We start from the raw sequence: 21,027 nt of genomic DNA on the forward strand, positions 1-21,027 counted from the left end.
CTTAGGCCAGCATTATCTCGTACGTATATAATGCTATGCATTATGGGAAGTGGATCATAAAAAATTAAATAATTGAATCCGTAAATGTATGTATTGGAAACCCGTTCATCTTTCTGTCAGTAAACATATCCACAATATTATTGCTGTGTAATCACATCATTTTCTTTCCGTTTAATAATTACAGCGTCTCCGTAGAGTTTTCCACAAAATATTATTTTAGATCAACACATCGAGAGCATTTTTCTGAGTTCATTCCCAGTCAGCAGTGTTTGGATGACAAAACCGTGGCAAGAGTGCCAGTTTTTTGGAAAGAAAAGCTCGTTTATAGGTAAATTACTACCCAGTAGCACTTCAGCTAACGAACAGCGTGGCCAACATATCGTATTAGAGTGGTATATTATTACTGCAATTATATCATAACTCTGAACACACATTGTTCAACCAAGAATAAACCACGCGCATTGCTTGTACCAGTTTTTCAACTGAAATGTGACGTCTGCCTTCAGGAACTGCAGCGATGACGAAGAATGCAAGCTATGTACTCGGTCCACCACGCCAGTGACTTAAGACAATCCACACCAGAATGAACCAGACATCTCCGAACATCGGACAGGCGACACGTACCTCGTGTTTTGCAAAATAAACTACCTTCTTACAGAGCAAACTAGAATGGTGGAGTACTCACCTTTCAACAGCAATGTCATGCGAGATCTAAGCCATTCTGTGAGCGATGGATCAGCCGCGGCAATCCGCACAATGGATCATCCCTATAATTGAGCATTAGCGCTAGATTTCCATGCATGGGGGAAGGAAAAACACGGCGTGTGAAGGCACGATGGCTAAGGACTTCTTAGAAATTTCGATGCCGCAAGGCGTGTTAATGTCGAGCTGGATTTTCAATTTCAGGCGATACCGAGTAAATGCGTTTGTTCCATCGATTCAAAATGGTTCAAATATTCACAGCTTCGTAATTACCGTTAGTAGGAACCATTTTCATATGATTCCGACATTCATATGTTCATGCGTCATTTCTAACTTCAGGGATCTTTATGGATGCTTCCGTAGTTGACTCAGTATCGATTATGCCTTTTGGATGGAAAGACCCCGGTTCGAATCCCGTGCAAGACGTCAAAATCTTTTCTAATAGCTTTTCAACTGAAAGTGAGTAAGTCGGTCTCACACAGAGGAAGAAGTTTTTTTTTTACTTCCAGAAACTCGGGTTTTTCAACTTGAAAAACAGGCAAATAGGTCAAACGAATACACGCAATGCACTGGTCTCATAGACCTGCCTGCCTGGTTCATAATACAAAGCAACCGCAGCCTATGATTGGAGAGACCTACGATTGGGTTGAATCCTGCCTAATACGCAACATTTTTAACACATTTTCAATACGTTAGCCAGAGAGAGAGAATAGAAGAGTTCTTTCTATGGGAACTTATATTTCTGAACATAATAAAATAGCCAAACTGGAAGAACAGCGCAATTATCAGGCGCAAAGGAGAAGTATCAAGCATCTTTCTTGATAAAATTAGGTTTATAGGTCGATAACAGGCGAGCGGGTGCAATATATTAATGGAAGATGTTGGGGGGGGGGAGGCTTAAATATAAAATTTGCATTATCCAAATATAAAACTATTTCAGTTTCCATAGCTCAAGTGATTTCGATGGATTGGTTGGAAAGACCTCAGTTCGAATCCCGTTTACGACTGAAGAACCTTCATCAGGTGTTTTCATTAAATGATGATGTAACCGGTCTCATACGAGCCGCAGGATTTATCTGCCCGAAAATGTGGGTGTTTCATCCTTCAAAACAGGCAAACCGCCCTCATGGACACACACACACATAACCTACAGACATAAATTACTCGCCCTTATGAGATCCAGAATAGCGGCAATTCGACTGCATTAGTTGTCTAAAACCCCTATATAGGGGAATTAGTCCGTCTTGGATGGATGAAAATCTATTTCACGTGTCTTCAGGTATGTCACTTTGAAGATAATCAACCTCATCTCGCATGTAAAATCAGGTCTGACCGAAGACCAGTCTTAGGTGATCTATTTGAATACTTTTCCCCGTTTATTTCCGAGTTTGCTATTCCAGAGGAATAAAATAAGAGTCCACGTGATCTTTACTTTTTAGTCCCTCGTCGAATCCGGTTCCAATTTGATTCATTCTGTCCGGATATGCAAATCGAGGTTTTCCTTCACCAGGTCAACAACTTAATGCTTCCTCTCCCGCTGACCCCCGTGCTTTTATATGAAAAGTAGATTTATTACCTTTAAAGCAAAAAAAAAAAAAAATTTAAAACACACCGGAAAAACTTCTAATATAAAACGCCGCTTCCCTTCGCCAGAGTTCCGAGTAATGACCTAAAGTTCGGTGAAAGGTTCAGAACGTATTGACTTAGCCGCATTTTCGCTGGTAACGGATGTCGGGACAGACGTCGGTTTACACATAGTTAGTAGTAGCGGAGCAGAATCGCGAGTGTGTGTATGCGAGGAACAGGTAAAAGCAATAAAACTCTCATCTGGCACAGAAGTGCCCCCGCAGCAACGAAGGATACGAGAGAGGTCATCAACAAAGGTCAGCAAAAGTCACTTTACAAGAACGACTAAAAAAACTTTTGCAATAAACGCGGAAGGCAGTGATGACGAAGATAAGGAACGCCTTTGTGCGCTCACCGCCATGGGATTTCTCACTATTCGTACGACGTAGAACAACGCGGCACTCTCCACTGCGTATTGTCGTCGGCTCTTCATTTGCCCCCCCCCCACACACACACACTCTTCTCCCACCCCCCACATCCCTCGCTATTCTACCGCCACAGTGGTGTCTGTACATTCTGGCGGCAATGAATGAAGCTGGGAGGGAGGGGGGAATAGGGGGTACGGCATCGAACGGCGAATCAAATTAGTCTGTTCCATCGTCCTCTCATTTGGGGAAGAAAACGAACTGGTCACCAGGGGCATCTCAGTCGGTGTACAAGTTCTATTGAGGAGGGAGATTAATTGTATCACGGCCGCTTTAAGCTACAGTGCTTTACTCGTCCACCAAATAGCAGATAGTGAGAAAGGGAAAATAGGAAGATTGGCCGAGAAATATAGATACCCTCAGAGTAAAGTAGGGAGGGCGGGGAAAGCGACGGAGCGATAATAAGAGTGGCCACAAAATACAGCAGTGTGAAACGAATCTAATAACACGTAGCAGTGCGTGCGTGTGAGGGGGCGGATAACACAGGGAAGCGATGTATTTAATATTACTTTCTGTTGATGTCTGCAGCCATGACAGTTCGTTCCAACTGGCTGTTTTTGATTTCAAATAATTGGGACAAAAACTCCCATCTTGCCACTTGGGTTAATAAGAAGCCTGGTAACCTAAGAATATTAAAAATGTAAGATTGCTGTCTCTAGGAAATAAATTTCGCTCTGAAACACATTACAAGGGAAAATATCAAAAAAAAAAAAAAAAGAGAAAAAATAAAAGGAGGATGACTCAAGTATGCAATATTCGAATATGTACTTTGATTAACCGGAAAGGGTTATAGGATATTGAAGAGAAAACCTGGAAACAGAGGAAAAGACGGAACCCTCCACAACGACAAGGGATTAAAATTAAGGTTAACATATATTAATTTTAAATACTAATACATAAGTTCTAAGTATATAAATTCTAAATTGACAGTTGCTAATGATGGAATCCTGATAACTCGATGTTTTATTTGCGTTATTTCAAATACGATTCCGTTAGTTTAATGTGTACATTGACATGCTAACATTAAACAGCACAAAATTTATTCTGGAGAAAATGACTATATGTATTTCTTTCTTTTGCGGGATTAAAGATTAGAAAATCCAGGAGCCCCGCCTTTGAGAACAAAAAAGATATTTTTTCACTAAGCAGGATGGTTTCCTCGCACTGGTAAAAACATCCACCATGACAGGATACGAACTGACAGCTTCGAGAGTGGTTTCGTCTGGCAGGAAACTAAACTGCATTTGGTTTGATTTTCCTGCCAGAAAGGGTTTCCAAAATGCATCTCCAACCACAATATCTTTCTTTTAAGAAATCCCGTTGCTCCACATCATGGATATTTAGGTGGTAGACGAAAATCATCTACAAATCACCATTGATTGATTGATTGATCACTGGTAACAGTATTCTAGAATATTCCCAATAATTTTTGCAGCGTAGTATATTTTGGCATTCGCATCTTATAAAGGAAGACTCCATTGCAGATTCCATACTATCACATAAAGGAAATTCTTTTAGAAAAGAATACCTCTGAGAGATCTCAAGAATCTGTATCTTTTCCCATCATCATCTATTACGCATTCTTAGATTTTCTTGCTGGTTTTCTCCGGTTTGGTTTCGTTCTTTGGCAGAAATTCGTTTTTGAAATTCTTGGCGCACTTCGTTCTTAATCTCCATCTTCTTCCGCCTTATGTATGTCAAGATCTATCTCTACTCTGTACTTCTCTGTATTACGAAGTCGGATTCTTCGAGATATTTTGTTGCGCAGATCTTTTTCCTAGTAGCTTCCAGCGCTCCGTATATTATCAATCAATATTTGCGCTGGTTTTATATGCTGCTTTACTTTAAATGAGAGATTTTATTTTAGACTTCGTGTTTACCAGAATATAAACATCTTACGGCAAGGTAGTGCCTCATATAACTATATTCCTGTATTCAAACTACTCCAAAATTAAAAATAAAAAAAGCAACACAAACTTTTCTCCATGTTCAAAAACACTATTTTAGCCTTGAAACTATTTTATTGAAACCATAAGTTGCATTTTAAACAAATCGTTTGTTTCATTGATTCTGCAATTGGCCCATTTTCTAGGCGATTTTTATTAATGATTGAGCGTCAAATATATGAGTGGACTCTCAACTTAGTGTATCACTACGAGAAGAAAGTAAATCCTACAACATCCCAGGGACTGGTCATGAAAATAAGTTCCAAGTCTACAATCACACTTCCTTTATATTAATAACAACATGTAAAATAAGAGACAGAGAGAGAGAAAAAAAAGTCGCACGACAACTCCCGAGTTTCTGCTCGAATTAGTCCATTATGTGAACGCTCTCAATGACCGAGCGGACCCCGCGAATCACGCCACACGGACATTACACTAAACGGAAGAAAAACTTGGCAGAAATTCTGGATACAACCGCCCACAATATTGTATGTCCACGCATCAAGTCCCACGCACGTGAACGCGTGTCTGCGAACCCCTCTTGTTGAATTTTAAGTATCTTCTGGGGCCCAGCAGTGATATACGATATGCGCTACGGCGTACGGCACGAAAATAGGGAATTTCGCGTGACTTGCCGTTGTTATCGCATGTGCCAAAGTTCTCACCTTCGCACCAAACTCCGGCCAGACTCCCCCGAGACAAGGACAGGGCAAGACAACGGGAGACGTAACGATCCTCTTAGACCCTTCTCATGCACCTAAAAATCCCCCCCCCGCCGGCTCTGGGATTTCGAGTAGCGTCAAGGGAACTTAATGAACCCCCATTTAACCAATGTTTATCTTCTTTCCCTCGATCCCCTGACGAGGCAAACGAGGACACCCCGACGCTCACCTTTTATCACGAGACCGTGTCTGCGCTTAACACACTAAGCTCGTGCTTCCCTGTAATCCCATTATTATGGAAATTGCACCGCGCTTGAAAGTTGGACCTGAGTACGAAGCAGTCACAGCTGCAGTAGACGCAGGAACGCGGCCACACCCTCCACCAGAAGTGAAAACAGTCGTTAGACCTTAGCAACAGCCATCCTCCTACACACGCGGAGGGGGAACAACGCCGTAGCACCGAGACTTGGGGGTCTTTATTTGGACAAGGAGAACAAAACAGAAGAACAAACATATGCGCAAGACAGGAGAGATACTAATACGACTTGAGCTGATTACGATGTGTGTGTGGGGGGGGGGAGGAGAAGTTTCGTGGAGAGCATTAAGAGGCTCTTCTACATCTTAGTTGAGAAAGTGAAGAGGCTTAAAGAAAGCGCAGCCCAGAAGTATGTTTGATGATGTTCAGAAATGCTCGGTCTTGAAGGTACAATGATATCCAACCCAATCAGGTCGGGGTATTCTTGATTGTGCTAAACCTGCAGGAAACTGAACGTCTTCAAGACAAAGGAGATAAGACAAATAAAAGATCAAGGATAAGGAAGATCAGAAAGTCACTGGGAAACGGCATTATGTAGGCACGTCGACACCAAAAACAAGAAGCGCATTTGCCTTGGTTTCCTGTAGAAGGCTGTTCATTATCCGAATTGATTCTTCTTTCTTGAACTTTCCTTGTATACTTAAGGAATCGGTAGGGAGTACGGAAGTGGCGAAGTAATGGATTGCAAAATTATTTAGTCTTGCTTTGCTAAACTAGGAAGAGGTTTCGTTATGTGTGTGTGTGGGGGGTGAAGAGGAAGTGCAGGAGAAGTAATTAACTTGCGAAGATCAAGGATACGAGAGAGAAGTAAACACCAGGAAGGAATCTTTGGGTCTTCGTAAATACTTGTCTGTGCTTCTTCCATGGTTGACCCATTGTTTGCCTCGACGGGAGAGTTGTACAGGATAATTGCCTTCCTAGTATTAGCTGTCCGGTGTATTCCTTTATCAAGTACTCAACGGAAGGTTTCATGTTACCAAGTATGAAGAGGGCGAGCGATACTCGATCTCTTAAGTCACAGTTACCTTAGCAAGAAATGGGAGTGTCCAAAATTTGTTCACTTTTTTTCCCCCTTGATGTTCATCACATTAATTTGGTTGATGCAATCTTCAATAGTGTCAAGTGTCTACAGAATGAGAAATTCCTATATTTGATAAGTATGACGTAACAATTAAATTGTCAGATCAGAGAGCAAAAGCTTTTGTCTGTTAATTTAGAATCAGTGGCTAGAAGAAGGGAAAACAGTTACGGCAAATACTGTGAAGAAGTGAGTTGAGAGTTGCCGAAGAAGAAGAAGGGCAACTCTTCAACCCACTAGATGGCTTACTCATTGTAGGCCCAAAGCTACAATTATTTGGTGTTATTACACAGTAAAAAATCTTAATCTTATCAATGCATTGTCTTCAAGATTTCACCATAATATGAAAAATATATTTATGCCATTTACTACGACATCCCGAAGTGAATACGTGTAGAAACACGTATGAAGATTGTAAATTAATATTTAGTGAATGCAGGACGCGCATTGGTATTCAATTGCGTTGCAAGCTGTTTTTTCTTGGCATTACGAGCGTAAAATCATCAAATAAAGACTGTGTGGGTTTTTCTTTCTTTTGATCTAAGAAACATTTTGTGAGAAACTATTTTTTTTTTTCGCCCAGAGGCAAAAGATATTGGCTTGTCGATCGAAACATCTTGGCCCCGGTCAAAGAAATTAAAGCCAGAGATTCCGCTATTTTCGCCCGAATATTTTGCGGTGGTAACCATTACGAAATTTAAGATCTTAATAGTACACAAATGAAGTACACAAATAAAAAGATAAATTCAAAAATAAGTGCAAAAATAAAGAAATGAAATAGTTCGTAAAGAAGTCCCTAAATTCACGATATTTTCTACATAAGTAATCTTATGTAACTTTAAGTCTAGTTGAGATGTCACCGAGTTAAGTGCCGATGACAATTAACTCGCGGAAGGCTATCATTACCTACTCGGCATAAAAGAGAACTTGCCAGTCGGTGATGAAGTAACCGACATACAAAAACTTCGGCTGCTTTAATCATATTTTCAGCCTGAGCGTTTGAGAGAAACTGACGTGTAACTGCACAATATTGTAAATTCCAGTTATCCTCCAAAAATTTGCTCTTCAGGGGCACAAAAAATAACATAATTTTACCAGCAAGCGGATCATTCAAATCTACCGAGAAAGCATTTTTATATAATAAACTCGGCGTGGAATTTGTTTTTGCTTAAGATGTTCAACTTAAACACGACACTACTGTTTTAAAAATGCAGATCAAATATTTCAACAAGCATAAAGTAAACATTACACACTTAAGTTTTCACGCGAAGAAATATCTTGAGACAAGAAATACTGCAGAAAGTTGAAGAAAGATATAAAATGCTTTAGGGGGATCCTGATCGACTGGGACCAGACCACGCAACCGCATTTTACATCTTGAAGAAAAGAGACCGTCTTTATTTTAGGACATCAGATCACTAGATGAAAGCAAGAAAAGTAAGAACGTAAAAAATCTACAATGTCAATTATATAAAACGAAGAAGCCGAAACAGCTCCTGTTTGTTTATTTGTTGGCTGTAATGCTTAGTGTTCTGATTTTGATGACATATTAATACGATTCCATAAACTGTTTAGAACGATTTAGAGAAATCTCTGCAATATTACCATCGACGTATTGGCTTCAGTAAATGAGTGAGTAGTCAAATTTATCTAACAATTACAAGGACGCATCTAAGGCTACAAGGCAAGTGCATCCTATATTTGTTCCGTGAATGTGTTCCGTGTCACAGTGGATATTCTTAGTGGGACGTCAAAGTTCGCTATGTCAATGACGTGTCACAAAATATTTTTGGGCAAATCATTCATGAAATATTTGACTTTAAGAACAAATATTTTGATATCTTGAACGAAATGGCATTTATGATACACAGCCAAGTATTAAAACAAAACAAAAAAAAAATACCCAAACGGAAATAATGCTTAGCTTATAAAAACATCTTTATATGAACAAGGCGTCGTAGTATTCCACTTATGTGGCAAGCCGAATCCCAACTTAAAGTCTCAATGACGGGTGGATGGGGGAAAGAGAAGGCGAATGACGAAGCATCACTGACACGATAACCTAACACTAGTCTTAAATCACTTCTTTCGCGAGCAAGTAGAGGAGTTGGTGGTCGAACCTTAAACAGACGATTACTGAAACTCGCACGTCCCTACCTTTGTGGTCTAAATTACCACATTCTTAGTCGCGTGCATCATAACGAGACGCACGTTCTTGAAACTTTCCTTCCTATTTTTTTTTTCTGTTCCTCAGCGTTTTTTTCATGCGCTCAAACTAATTCGTTCGTTCATTTCCCATTTTTGGCATTCTCGTTTTCGGCGATAACTCTCTCCTTATCTCTCGCCCTCTTTTGTGATATTCCATTCCACCCTTCCCCATTCACGTGCTTTCCGCCCTTCCAAACCGTTGTGCTGATGTGTTTTATGAGCCACGTTGCAGAACTCTCTATCGCCCCATTGGATTGCTAATGTCCGTGTATACAATTCACCCTTCCATTAGCATTCCAGGAGAAGAATATTAATAAACGATCTCGTCTATCTGCTGAACTGCTTCGTGTGTACATTATACTTATCTCTACGGACGATCTTCGGAAATTTCCGCTCCCAGACTGGCAGGGGCGATGTTGGACTCTTTTTTTTTTTTTTTTTCGGTAAATCACGTACGTCGTCCGGGCTGTCGGTATTTCTTTCGGCCAACTTTTCCCTTTCTCTCGTCTCCCGTTAGCATTGCAAACATTCGTTTTCTACGGACACAAAGGTTAAGGCTCGGACAGAATACATACGGCCTTACGAAATTAAATGACACCGCGTTCGAGAATTTAAAGTGGAGAGTCGTGGTCAGGGGATTTACTGCAAGCAAGCACTGACGTCCACCAGTGCGACAAGGGCAACCATTGCCATTCCGAACAGCACGGCACTCTCGAGACCAGAGTTGTTTCAACATTGTTTGTTTCGCATTCTTGGTTTAGCGAAGTCCCCGCGTGTGGTATAGCGCGCCAAAAGCTGTAGCTACAAATTGAGTTGTGTGTCAGTGTGCGTTCGTCTTCTGCACGAGGTTTAAAGCGAGGAACTGCGTATTGTATTTACAGTATAACACCGGAGTCTGAAAGATAAGTGGCTACCCCCCAGACAATCTAACATCAACATAAACAACAAATGGACAAGATTTATAGTGGATGTCGGAGTAGTAAAAGGCAGATTTGAAGCTTACTCCAGGACTTATGGGAGAATGAAGTTTGTGTGCGTTCTCATCTTTAAAATATCAACTGAAAAAAGCCTGGTGAAATATTTTTTATTTATAGTTTAGAAGGCATAAAACAAGATGACCTACCATCCAGCAATCCAACCTTATCAGTTGAAAACAGAATCTTAAACCGACACCACAACGTAAGGCGACATTAGCATTTTTTTGCTTTATGATTTTCTGTTAAATTATGCGCCTTAAACTGAATTCAGAAACACTTCCAGGTAGAAAAATGCGAACTTATTTCTACTAACGAGTTGTTGCACTTCCGGCAATTACCGCTGTTACACTAGGTGGCAGCTGTTGTCAACATCTAATAGCATCGATGTGACACAGAATCCGTTAGGTGCTGACAGATGTCCAGGAAGTATAGTGGATCGCACAGCCAACACTAGTTGATGCAGCTTTGAATAGGATGCATGCAGCAGTAATTGTAACCTTGGACGAGCAAAGGCATTTAAATGATTCAAATTGGAAGCGGATAAGAAATAAAAAGGTGATTTCTGTCAGATGCTGTCATCCAAATTAGAATGCAAATGAACATAAATTCGTGTTTTACATATTCAGTAATAAATAACAAACTAATTTACACTCTTAGATCAGTAAAATGTTAGGGTGTATAAATGTGCGATCTCGTGCATTACTAAATACGGATTCTCATCAAAATTAAAGAATGGAACCGTCCATTAGATTGACTTCATTGCCTATTTTATACTTTCTTACTGAAAATGATTAAATTAGCAATCAATAACCAACACGAACATTTTGTTTCACTTCCAATGGTTTCTAGTTAATGTCCGAATTATAACTAGATTAGATTTTTGAATGAATAGTCACCTGTGATACAATCATTGTTTATTTCTATAGAGATTATAAAGGAAGAAATAATACGCTTAATTAATTTACGTAAGTGGTTTTTTGCACCTCTGAAAGCAAACGTTAAGGCGTCTTGAAAAATCGAGATAATTAATGAATCAATTAATCTAGTGTGTTAAGAGGAAACAGTAAACCAACAGGGGTAGGGAGGACCGAGAAGACACTCTAACACCATACGCTGTGTTCTCTCAGAGGCATCATCACTCCATATCCGTGCTTTCAAAACACAGGCGACATATGCATAGCTAAGGTTAAAACTGCAGGTTTGAAGACTGTTTTTATTAATTATAAAGTCACACGGAGGAAGAAATGGCTACACCAGATGCTAGAGGACTTTGTTATCTCTAAGAGTAAATTGCCGTTGCTTAAATTATTAAAATATTGCTTTCAGGATATTCGGGACAAGTTTTTTTCAGGATATATAAGTACACTTTCCTAATATAATTTTCGACGAATTATTTTTACACAGGGGGCGCTCTTAGGATGAAAGACTGCTCTGGACTAAGTCAACGCGATGAGGATGTTAAGTCCATGTGATTAATGCAAACCACATCGAACGTTTCCGATGCAAGCTTCCGTAGGATCTACATCCAACAATGCTATGATTCGATCTTCTAAAAATGCGTCGGATGTAAACCGAAAGGAGGACAGAGTTCATCATCAGGAATGTGCACAGAAGTTTTACTACTGATCGTAATATTATTTTATGTTGGAACACTCAGAAATAAAGTTGACGGAACTTTATTTTTTGAGAGTTAATCATTTCAGATGTGAGCTTACATTTATTTTAAAATATCGTTCTGTTATAATAATCGCGTCAGACAATTTTGAAATAAGACCATCCATGATTTATGCTTTTCTAGACGTGTAAATAAATAAATAAATACGCACAAGAAGGAAATCCGACGATCATTACTCAAAGAAATGTGAAAAGCCATCTTTGTTCCGACGTGGCGGGCGGCAGAGCAATCACGCGATATCAGATCTGTCAACGGCTATTGAACACTTTTTTAGGAGACACTGCGGATCGCGGGTGATGTACGTTGACAGCCCAGAAACCAAACAGGTAAACATTTCTAAAAAAAACCTTCCTTCTCGCCACAAGTGACTCCCGATTAGACCGAGGGTTCGTAGCACATGCTGGCACGTTTGAATGACGTCCGCTAATCGTGGTTACTATGACATACTAATCCGTAAGCGGAGCATATTCCACACCCAACCTTTAATGTCTCACAAACACTTCAAGAAGGACATTTAACAGACGTGAAAGCAGAATTATTAATTTAAGTTTTTTATAGTTAGCGATGTGACGAAAGATACGACAGAGGTCATTGATCACTAGCAACTGATCGTCAAAGTAATAAAATAAAATAAAAATTCCGCTATGTCAAAACATAGATGATTCATCATCATGGAGAAGAAACTGTCCTGCTGTATGCATTTTGTAAGAACATGGCAGTGAATAATAATAAAGATCGATTCCAACATCAATCCAGTAAGCAAAATATCCTCCAAATGGTACACGTCTAAGTACCAGTCAAGTCTGAAGGCATATTAACTTTTATTTATCATCTGAGAGCCTCCGTAGCTCAGTCACTATAGACGAAGCACTTTGGTCGGAAAGACTTGGATTCGATTCCCGTCAGTGACATGAGGAAACTCGGAGTTTCGTCCACAGAACAGGAAAACCGTCCCCTGAACACACCATCTACAGACATAGGACACATCGGAAGGCATAGGGCTAACCCCTTATCTTCGGAACGAGTACGGTTTGGAAGGCCTTAGGAGAGCTCCGTAACAGGCCAGTAGGCCTAAAATACGAAAGAGAAAAAAGAAGAAGATTTATCATCTGGTTAGCCAAGTGGATAGCATAGCCCCACTCTCTAACTCCAACCAACCAATGATGCGGTTCGAATCCCACCGCGGGCATGATGCATGTGAATGTCTTTAGTTGAGAGATTTTAGTGTGAGACCACTTATTGGAGACCCGAAATGGCTTGATAACGTTCCGCGTTTTTTCTCCAGAGAATAGTTTCTGAATTATGTAAAAGTAATTAAAATACAAAAACATAATGATAAATATCAAATTCCTGATGAGTACACTCAGAAGCTGGACAAGATATTATGATAATACATGAAAAGTTAACATCATTAGTAACTTCCTATCAACAATTTTTCTCCAAATTATTTTGTTATCTGCCAGGACTCCAGTTCTGTCAGATCGTATATTTCTATCGTCTAAGGCACTTCTTACTGTATCAATCCACCTAGATTACGATTAATAGTTCCATTTCTTCTTCATCGATCATATCATTCTAATGTTGACTTGCCAACCTTGAACTTTGTTGAGTTGAGACATGTTCCAGTAGCTAACTTTTCGCTGTTCGCTTTGCTTCGCTGTTTGGAATTTCGACTGAAATACCAAACACGGGCTATGATGCCCGAATGCTATGTATGTCAATTACGTGTATTTTACTGTGTAGGTTTGTTTGGAGGGACGAAAAATTCAAGTTTCTGGTCAGTAAAATCTGGCGCCCTAGTATGAAACAGGCTAGGCCACCTTTAGGAAATGGGTAATGTATTTGTCTGTCGTCGCGGATGTCCAATGCCATTCAATTAGCATTTTTCCTGATCAGCAACTTGCCTCTCACCATGTACTGCCAAGGACTGAGTTTATCCACTGGCCTACCATGGCGTTGATTCCTTCGAGTCTAATCTACTTCGGTCAAACCGGTCATCGGTAGCTGTTTGTCGTGAAGAATATCTAAATTATTATGAACATCCATGGGCCAGAATAATCTGATCTTGCGGAGCATGGCAACTCCCTCCTCTAAACGCAGGATTCTTTGGAAGATTAAAATTTTATATCAAAGTCGCTTTCTCATAGAAGGATTGTATTGACCGTTTGTGAAACTTTGCAGTTTTATTAGAGATCGGGCAGCGCTACACATTATTCAGCTATTACTGACATATGCCAATGATGAGACTTTTGAATTTTATACAAAAGAGGTTTATAATACTTGGGCAAAAATTCTATATAAATAAATCACGCGAGATTTCTATCGGAGTATTTAATTATTTATTTCTTCTAAAATATAGTTACTCACACTTCAATTCTTTAAGCAATTTAATTTTGTCGATGATATATTTAGTGGGGTATCAAAACGGTTTATTCAGCTCATCCATCACAAAGACAAGGGGTTGCTTCTTGCAAAGTGAATTGACAGGATTAGGTGACAGTGCGAGCAACGAGATCTCTTCATCAGAGGCCCAAAGTTAAACTGCATTATAAATAACCAAGACGTTCTTCAGTTGATGGTCAAGTTATTGAAGTAGCTGGCGGTCTGTTTCATTTTGCTTATGAAGGGGGTGGAAAGGAGTGTCTGTATTCATTCTCATTGGTAGTCTGTGTGACAAAATGACTGAGTTTATTTACTCGACTGTGAGGGATATGTGACGTTTTGCTTCCACGTTTCGATGACAATAATGGGTTCTCGCGCTAAACTATCACGTTGTACATGCAATTTAGATTGCCAAAATGAAACAACCATCGACACTGAACTGTGAGTTCGCGTCTCTGATGTGTTTTGACTCCATTTCCCTTTTCCTGTTGTTTTGTAAATTAAAAACAAAGATAGAATAATGCAGTTATAGAGGTTGAAGGCCTGTAGTTGTAGGTCGAAGACTACATGTTGGCAAAATAGCACGAAATCCCATTTAGTTGTCAGCAACCAACAAACCTCGCGTGCTTCTCGTAGCTTTCTTCTTACGTCATTTCCTTTATTTTTTGCATTCGAATGAAATAATCTTCAACACTTTATTTATTAAAAGAGATAGAAAGACAGTCAATTATTCCAACAGCAGGTCGAAAATCCTTTGAAGCGACAACACACTGAACTAATAAGATTTTTTCTTCAAAATTGACAAACCTGCCGATGAACACAAACAAAAGAACTGCCATACATACATACATACATACTCTAGTGTGTCTGATGGTGTGCACTGCCTCGGTGTTAATTTAAGAAAACACACACTTTAGACATGAAAAACAAAATTCACTGCCAGAGAAATTTAGACGAGAATATCAAAGATAAAAACAAAGAAATAAAAAAACAGAATAACTCTTAAATCCAATTTTGTCTTATCTGGAAATGAAAGACATTATTATTCGAGATTGGTACGTTCTGCAATTCTAAAAAAACACATATTTTTATCTATCATCAAACGAATGAAACTTAAAGAAAGAACTTCGTCGTGTATGAAGGTCTGTTTCACCGAAGTCCTGCTAATCAGCTGTAACTTCCAACGTCACTTACCCCTGCGATTGCTCAGCTTCTCTCTCTGTTCTTGGTTTTACACTGCTTGCCATACGCCCAGCCAAGATTGTTGCTAGTGTTGCTACCTAACGGCCTGTCAGTTGCACGTGCCGCGTTCGTTTTCAGCTGTAGTTAATAGCAGCCGAGAGGATTAGAGGAACAGATCCGATGGTAGTGATCAGTAGCGCTACAAAATAAAACGGTGGAAACTAACGGTATCTTTTTTTTCCTCAATCTTTCTCTCTCTCCGACCGACTATACTTTTTCCTGCTTTTTTTTTATTCTGTTACCATAACCGTAACTTTCAGGAAAGTCAGAAGCTTATAAAATGCCCTTTTCTAAAACTAAAGTAGAAGCTTAGAAAACATGACCAGCAATTTGAAAATGGGGAAAAAATGTTAAAGAATTAAAATTAAAATTTACGGACAAAATGTAACCATGTTTTTAATATTAAAGATGCTTCAAATTAAAATCAATAGGGAGAACACTTTTTTTTGTAATTAAGGTGAAAACAAAAGACATTATCTGCATTTTGTCCGTAATTACAGTTGGAGGCAATTAATAAATTCAGATGAAGATTCTTATTAAGATATGTAATGGCTATCGATAAATATCTGTATGATGTTACATATCGATACAAATTAACATTTATTGATAATTAACAACAACACTGTTATTAATATGTTTTATTGTTAAGTAATACATCCCAGTGAAAACTGCTATTTGAAATCGCTGTTTTCTGCGGTTGAAGGACTTCCCTGGCACAGCAGATAGAAAATTCAGAAACATATATCTTGAGGGATCTTGAACCGTGGTCCCTAGAGTTTTCTGCAGTAAATTGGGGTGGTGGAAAAGCCAGCCCTTATAGTACAAATGGCATCGTAAAATTCGTCTACAGCTGCTCTACAAGACGTTAAGGACTAGTGCACAGAAGACGTAGCAGTTAATAACCTCCCCAGATGGACACATACAAACAGTAGAAACTGAATCTTTGAGTCGCAAGTATCGCAATAAGGTCTTAAGTAATAAATACACCGTGGTCGGAACCATGGTCGTAAAGTGATAAAATATCTCCCGCATCTCTTGTGTAGGGAGCGCCTGCATTCAGTGGAGAAGCTGATGATCAGCTGCTATGCATTTACCAAGTCGTATATTTCACTTTCTGTAAAAGAATTCACGCTTCTGGTTCAAGACCTTTTTCGTAAGAGTTCAAACATAACACATTTGAAAGTTCAAGTTAAATATTCTTTCACATTAATTGAACTTTTAAATGGGTGAAGTCGTAGAAGTAATTCAGATTCTAAAAATCTTAAAGGATATGTGTTAAGGTGCATGGAAAAATGTAGCTTCTGCTCACATTTTTCTACAGACATTGATAAAATTATAATTGATATAAGACATAAATTAGTACACAAAGTGCTTCCGGTAGCTCAGAGAAACGACGTGCCGCACGCACTTGAGCCCAACAGCTATAACCAGTCCTCCCAATAAACGGTATCTGCAACCTTGCGTAGATCGATTAAGAAGTTGGATGAGACTCGATGCACGTGCGATAAGTGCTGTTGAGGAAGACAAATCCGTTTCAAACAATCACTTAAGAGACTGTGGCCACAGTAAGATTTTTGGAGATGTGTAGGACTCGAGTATATCGATCTATAGTGCGACGAGGATTTTTTGCGCACGTGAATGGTCACTATGTATTTTCTAACAGTCCATGTTAAGTCTTTGTTGCCATCATGCTTCATTTTAGCATATCCCAGTCCTTGATGTTGCTTTTCCAACTATGTTACGAAATAAATATATGAGCTGGTAGATTAAAGGATGCTCCTCTTTCATCTTTTTTCTTCGCAAAAGAAAACCACGTAGCGTTGAGAACTGTAACCTTTAATTAGATGTCATCGCAACTAAGTATATTCTGATAAGTTCTGCTGCTAAAAGTCAAAAGTATCTCGAGGTTGTCAAGAAAGAATTGCGTAAGACTGCAAAATGAACTTGAAGGAATCAAACTTTTTTTTTTTTCAATGAAATATTCAAAATTCCCTTTAACGAAAAAAAAAACAGAGGTTTCTGTTTTATCGCTTTTATCAAATGAACTAATTAAAATTTCTTTATTAAAAATTATGTATCGAAAAATTGCGGAGAAATTAACAAGCGCTCTTGAGCCGTAGCTCGAATTGCATGACATCACAAACGCGATTTTCACACAATTTGCGTAAAGTATTATGAGTACATAAAGAACGGAATAAGAATGCGAGCTAGTAAAGATACGCGAGACTGGAGAAATCTGCTGACGAACGATTTCTGAAATCCTCTGTAATACTTGACCAAACTACCAAAGGCAGATGAGACCATCAGAAAGCTAACCACCCATACAGTACAAGAGCAAGCGAATATTCCAACCTGAAAATTCAAAATCATGTGAGGAAAGTTAACAAAAAGTCGATGAATATTTAGGAACGAGACCCTCCTGGCCAAAATAAAAAATCCGAAGAAGGTCAAAAGCTTTTCCCACTCAAATCAAAATTTGGGTGAAGAACTTCAAAGAAGCGCACGGAAAGAGAAAACAAGGGTCTAACCACAGATGAAGCAGAAACTCACCGGAAAAAAATCATTGCCGACAAGAGAGTTTGGAATTCTGTCCGGTGGCAAAGAAACGGAAAAATATCTCCAAAAATAGAGAGGGACACACTTTGATATGAGGATGTTTTCTTTTTTGATGTATTCTTTTACCTCTTCAGCTTCAATGAAGACTACTTTTATTACGATTTAAAAGAGTTGAATTCCCTCAATAACTCTACGAAATACTTTTTCTCCAAGGTTCAACAAGAAAAGAACTAATTAAGACGAGACGTAATGGATAATTGTATTCAAGAAGTTACTTCATCTTTGAATGTGATTGAAGCGACTTGATTCAAGCGGAATATTTTATGATAAAAATTTGTTTTTAATTGAAGAAAGTAAATTAATACTATTAAACTGAGACCTTATAAGCAATTAAATCATTCCGTGTCTTCCTCTGAACTTCGGTTTTGGCTTGGAGACAGAAAACTTTAAAGACATCTTTATCAAAGCACTAAGGCGGCGGTTAACTTAAGATTTTGTGATTGTAAGGTACTTTATTTCTACAAATTACTGCAGTTAACGTTATATTATTTTACTGAAACAAGATATAATATTATATTAGTCAACCATCATGTTTTCAATATTTAAAAAAATCCCCTATTTCAGCTGGTTTGATGAGATGGACGTAATTTCATCCATCCTGTTGGGAAGATTACAATAAACGGATGTGTCAGATTCGCTATGGCTATCGTCCAATTATCGAACAACAGCTGCAAATAATTACGGCGTGCAAAGGTCAGAACATCACAAGAGAAGCAAGTTTAATATAATGTTGGAGCAAGGGCGAGATGGATCGATCCAGCTTCAACAAACAATTATCTGTTATCCACCCATCCTCGGGTTATTAATAAGTCGCATCTTTTTTATTTTATGTTAATATCCACCCCTTTCTTATCATTCTTTCTCTCAACTCTCCTCTGACATACCTATATCCAGAAGCGAAAGTGTGTGCGTGGGATGGTCAGTCTCTTATTGAAATGTCTTCTTATTTTAAGGAATTATTTGTGTAGTTTTTCAAAGTCGACTATCGTTTGACTTATGACATGTATCATTTAGTTAGCATGCTAATGGCACAAAGGATGTAGTTAAGTTAATATAGCGGTCTTACATGCGTTATATCCGATTGTTGACTACTCTGAAACGATTATTTAAAAAAAAAACATACCTTACAATGAAAGAAAATATTCAAGTCGGCAAAATACCTTCGAAGAAGAGTTCGGCAACGTACGTTAATGCCAATATGAACCGAGTGGGAATTTTCATTTACTTATTTTTAATTTTAAACCGAGAATTTTCAGAATATCTTGTTGAAATATATAATATGCATGTCTTTAGTAGAAAACACTTAGATACCAAACTTGTCCTAGAATTTCTAGACCTTTACAAGGCTGAGTTAGGAAAAGCTGCACGTGTAAAACAGACAACATAATACTTGGCATTTTCCAGGGACAATACATGCTATATGATCTATATGATCAGTTATAAATAATAATTCACCTGGAAAAGGCGATCTGTGTGTAATGCGTATCAAATAGCAGATAAATATCACATACATTCAACGGATGTACAGGATATAAGTCAGAAACACAAATTTAATTAAGTGAAGAACTGTTGCATCCAATTTCAAAAGCAACGTTATCGCTTGCCCTGCTTAACGTACAATTTCCCCGAACGTTATGAGCATCTCCAGCCATTCTTTAAAGGCATTTAGCTGTGTTAGTATTGCTAATGCATCTTGAAGTGCAATTTTTTTTTATCCAGAGGTTTTCTCTAATATATCCTTACACAAACTTCTTGGGCGTGGCCATTTGCCGGGTGTGGTCATCTTATTGATCGCCTCTGTTCCATCTCTTGGCTGACAAGAGTTGAGTCCTCATCAAGGAGTGAAGTCGGTCACACGGTTTACAGACTTGTAGTCAATGGCCCCACCCCGACAGCGTTTAACCTTGTAGCGTTCTGTTCTATTGCAGCGTTGATTCACCTCCCTCGGAGACCTGCAGCTATTTAATATATTAATATTCTTTCCGAGGAATGCGAGTGGAGTTGATTGAAAGTTTACCCAGTAAGTGCAGCTCATTTAAAGGGTTGAATGGAACTACGCAGGTAAAATTCCATCGCCCCGGTTGTGTTAAATGAACATCGTATCCGAAACACGTATCCCGCTGAAATGCCGAGTACGTGTTAGGGCACTCCCGATGTGTGTGTGCTTTTAGCAAAATGTTTTTTTTTTTTAATATTACGAGACTTAATGCAAGAGCAAAATTTGATTTTATACGAGATTATGTTTTTATAATTTATCATTTAGTACAGAAACCTTATCGAGATAATCTGCTTTTTGTAATGAATTAGAAATGCTACTCATGATACATTTAAGCACTGGAAATTAAAGTTGCATGAAAATCAAATCGTGATTTGTGAATGATATAGCCACAAAAGAATGAGTCGTAACGACGAAAGTCGTCACATGTGAATATAAATGAGAAACTAATTTATATAAAAAATAAATAATGTCTTTTAACGTTTTTTGAATTCTCCAAATGAAGCAAGTATCATTCTTTTACTTATGACATTATTGAACTGAAAGTTCAACAATGAAACAATCACCAATATTCATCATCGCCGTGGTGGAGTGCAATTCTGCGGCGTATTAGATGAAAGGCTAGTACCCAAATCTAGTTAGTATTTATTTCATCTACTCATGTTGTGTACCATCATTTTTTTAAATACTAAGTTCTTTCTGGGAAAAAATCCTATCCTCTGTGCTGAACTATCAACTAATTTTGGAAAATCGGGCTTAAAAAGGAAGAAAAAACTTTCAGTAGTCAGTCAATAAGTAGAATAGAACAGATTAGGCTTTCTTCAACAGATCTAATTCATATGAATATCAAAAAATAAAACAGCAACATACGAATATATATTGAAAAAATCAGTATTATCGTTCTAAACAAATAACATCTTATTGTGGTGGTAATGGTAGCAAGTAACATATTTCCTTTATTCGGCTTTGTGCGTATAAAAGACTACTTCGATATCTTGAATAAATTGCCGATTTCAAAACAGCTCAGTAGGAAGTGCATTTCATTTGTACACTAAACATAACAACAACAACATCTGTATAATGCAAAAAACCAGCATAACACTCTTTCAACACAAACCACGCTGACAAGTCTCCAATTCACGTTTTTAATTTTCTTTACTGTACTTTGCAGTGCAA

Source organism: Typopeltis vanoorti, chromosome 14 (assembly GCF_054136105.1).
Source record: "Typopeltis vanoorti isolate ZY-2024b chromosome 14, IOZ_Tvanoo_1.0, whole genome shotgun sequence".
Lineage (NCBI taxonomy): Eukaryota > Metazoa > Arthropoda > Arachnida > Uropygi > Thelyphonidae > Typopeltis > Typopeltis vanoorti.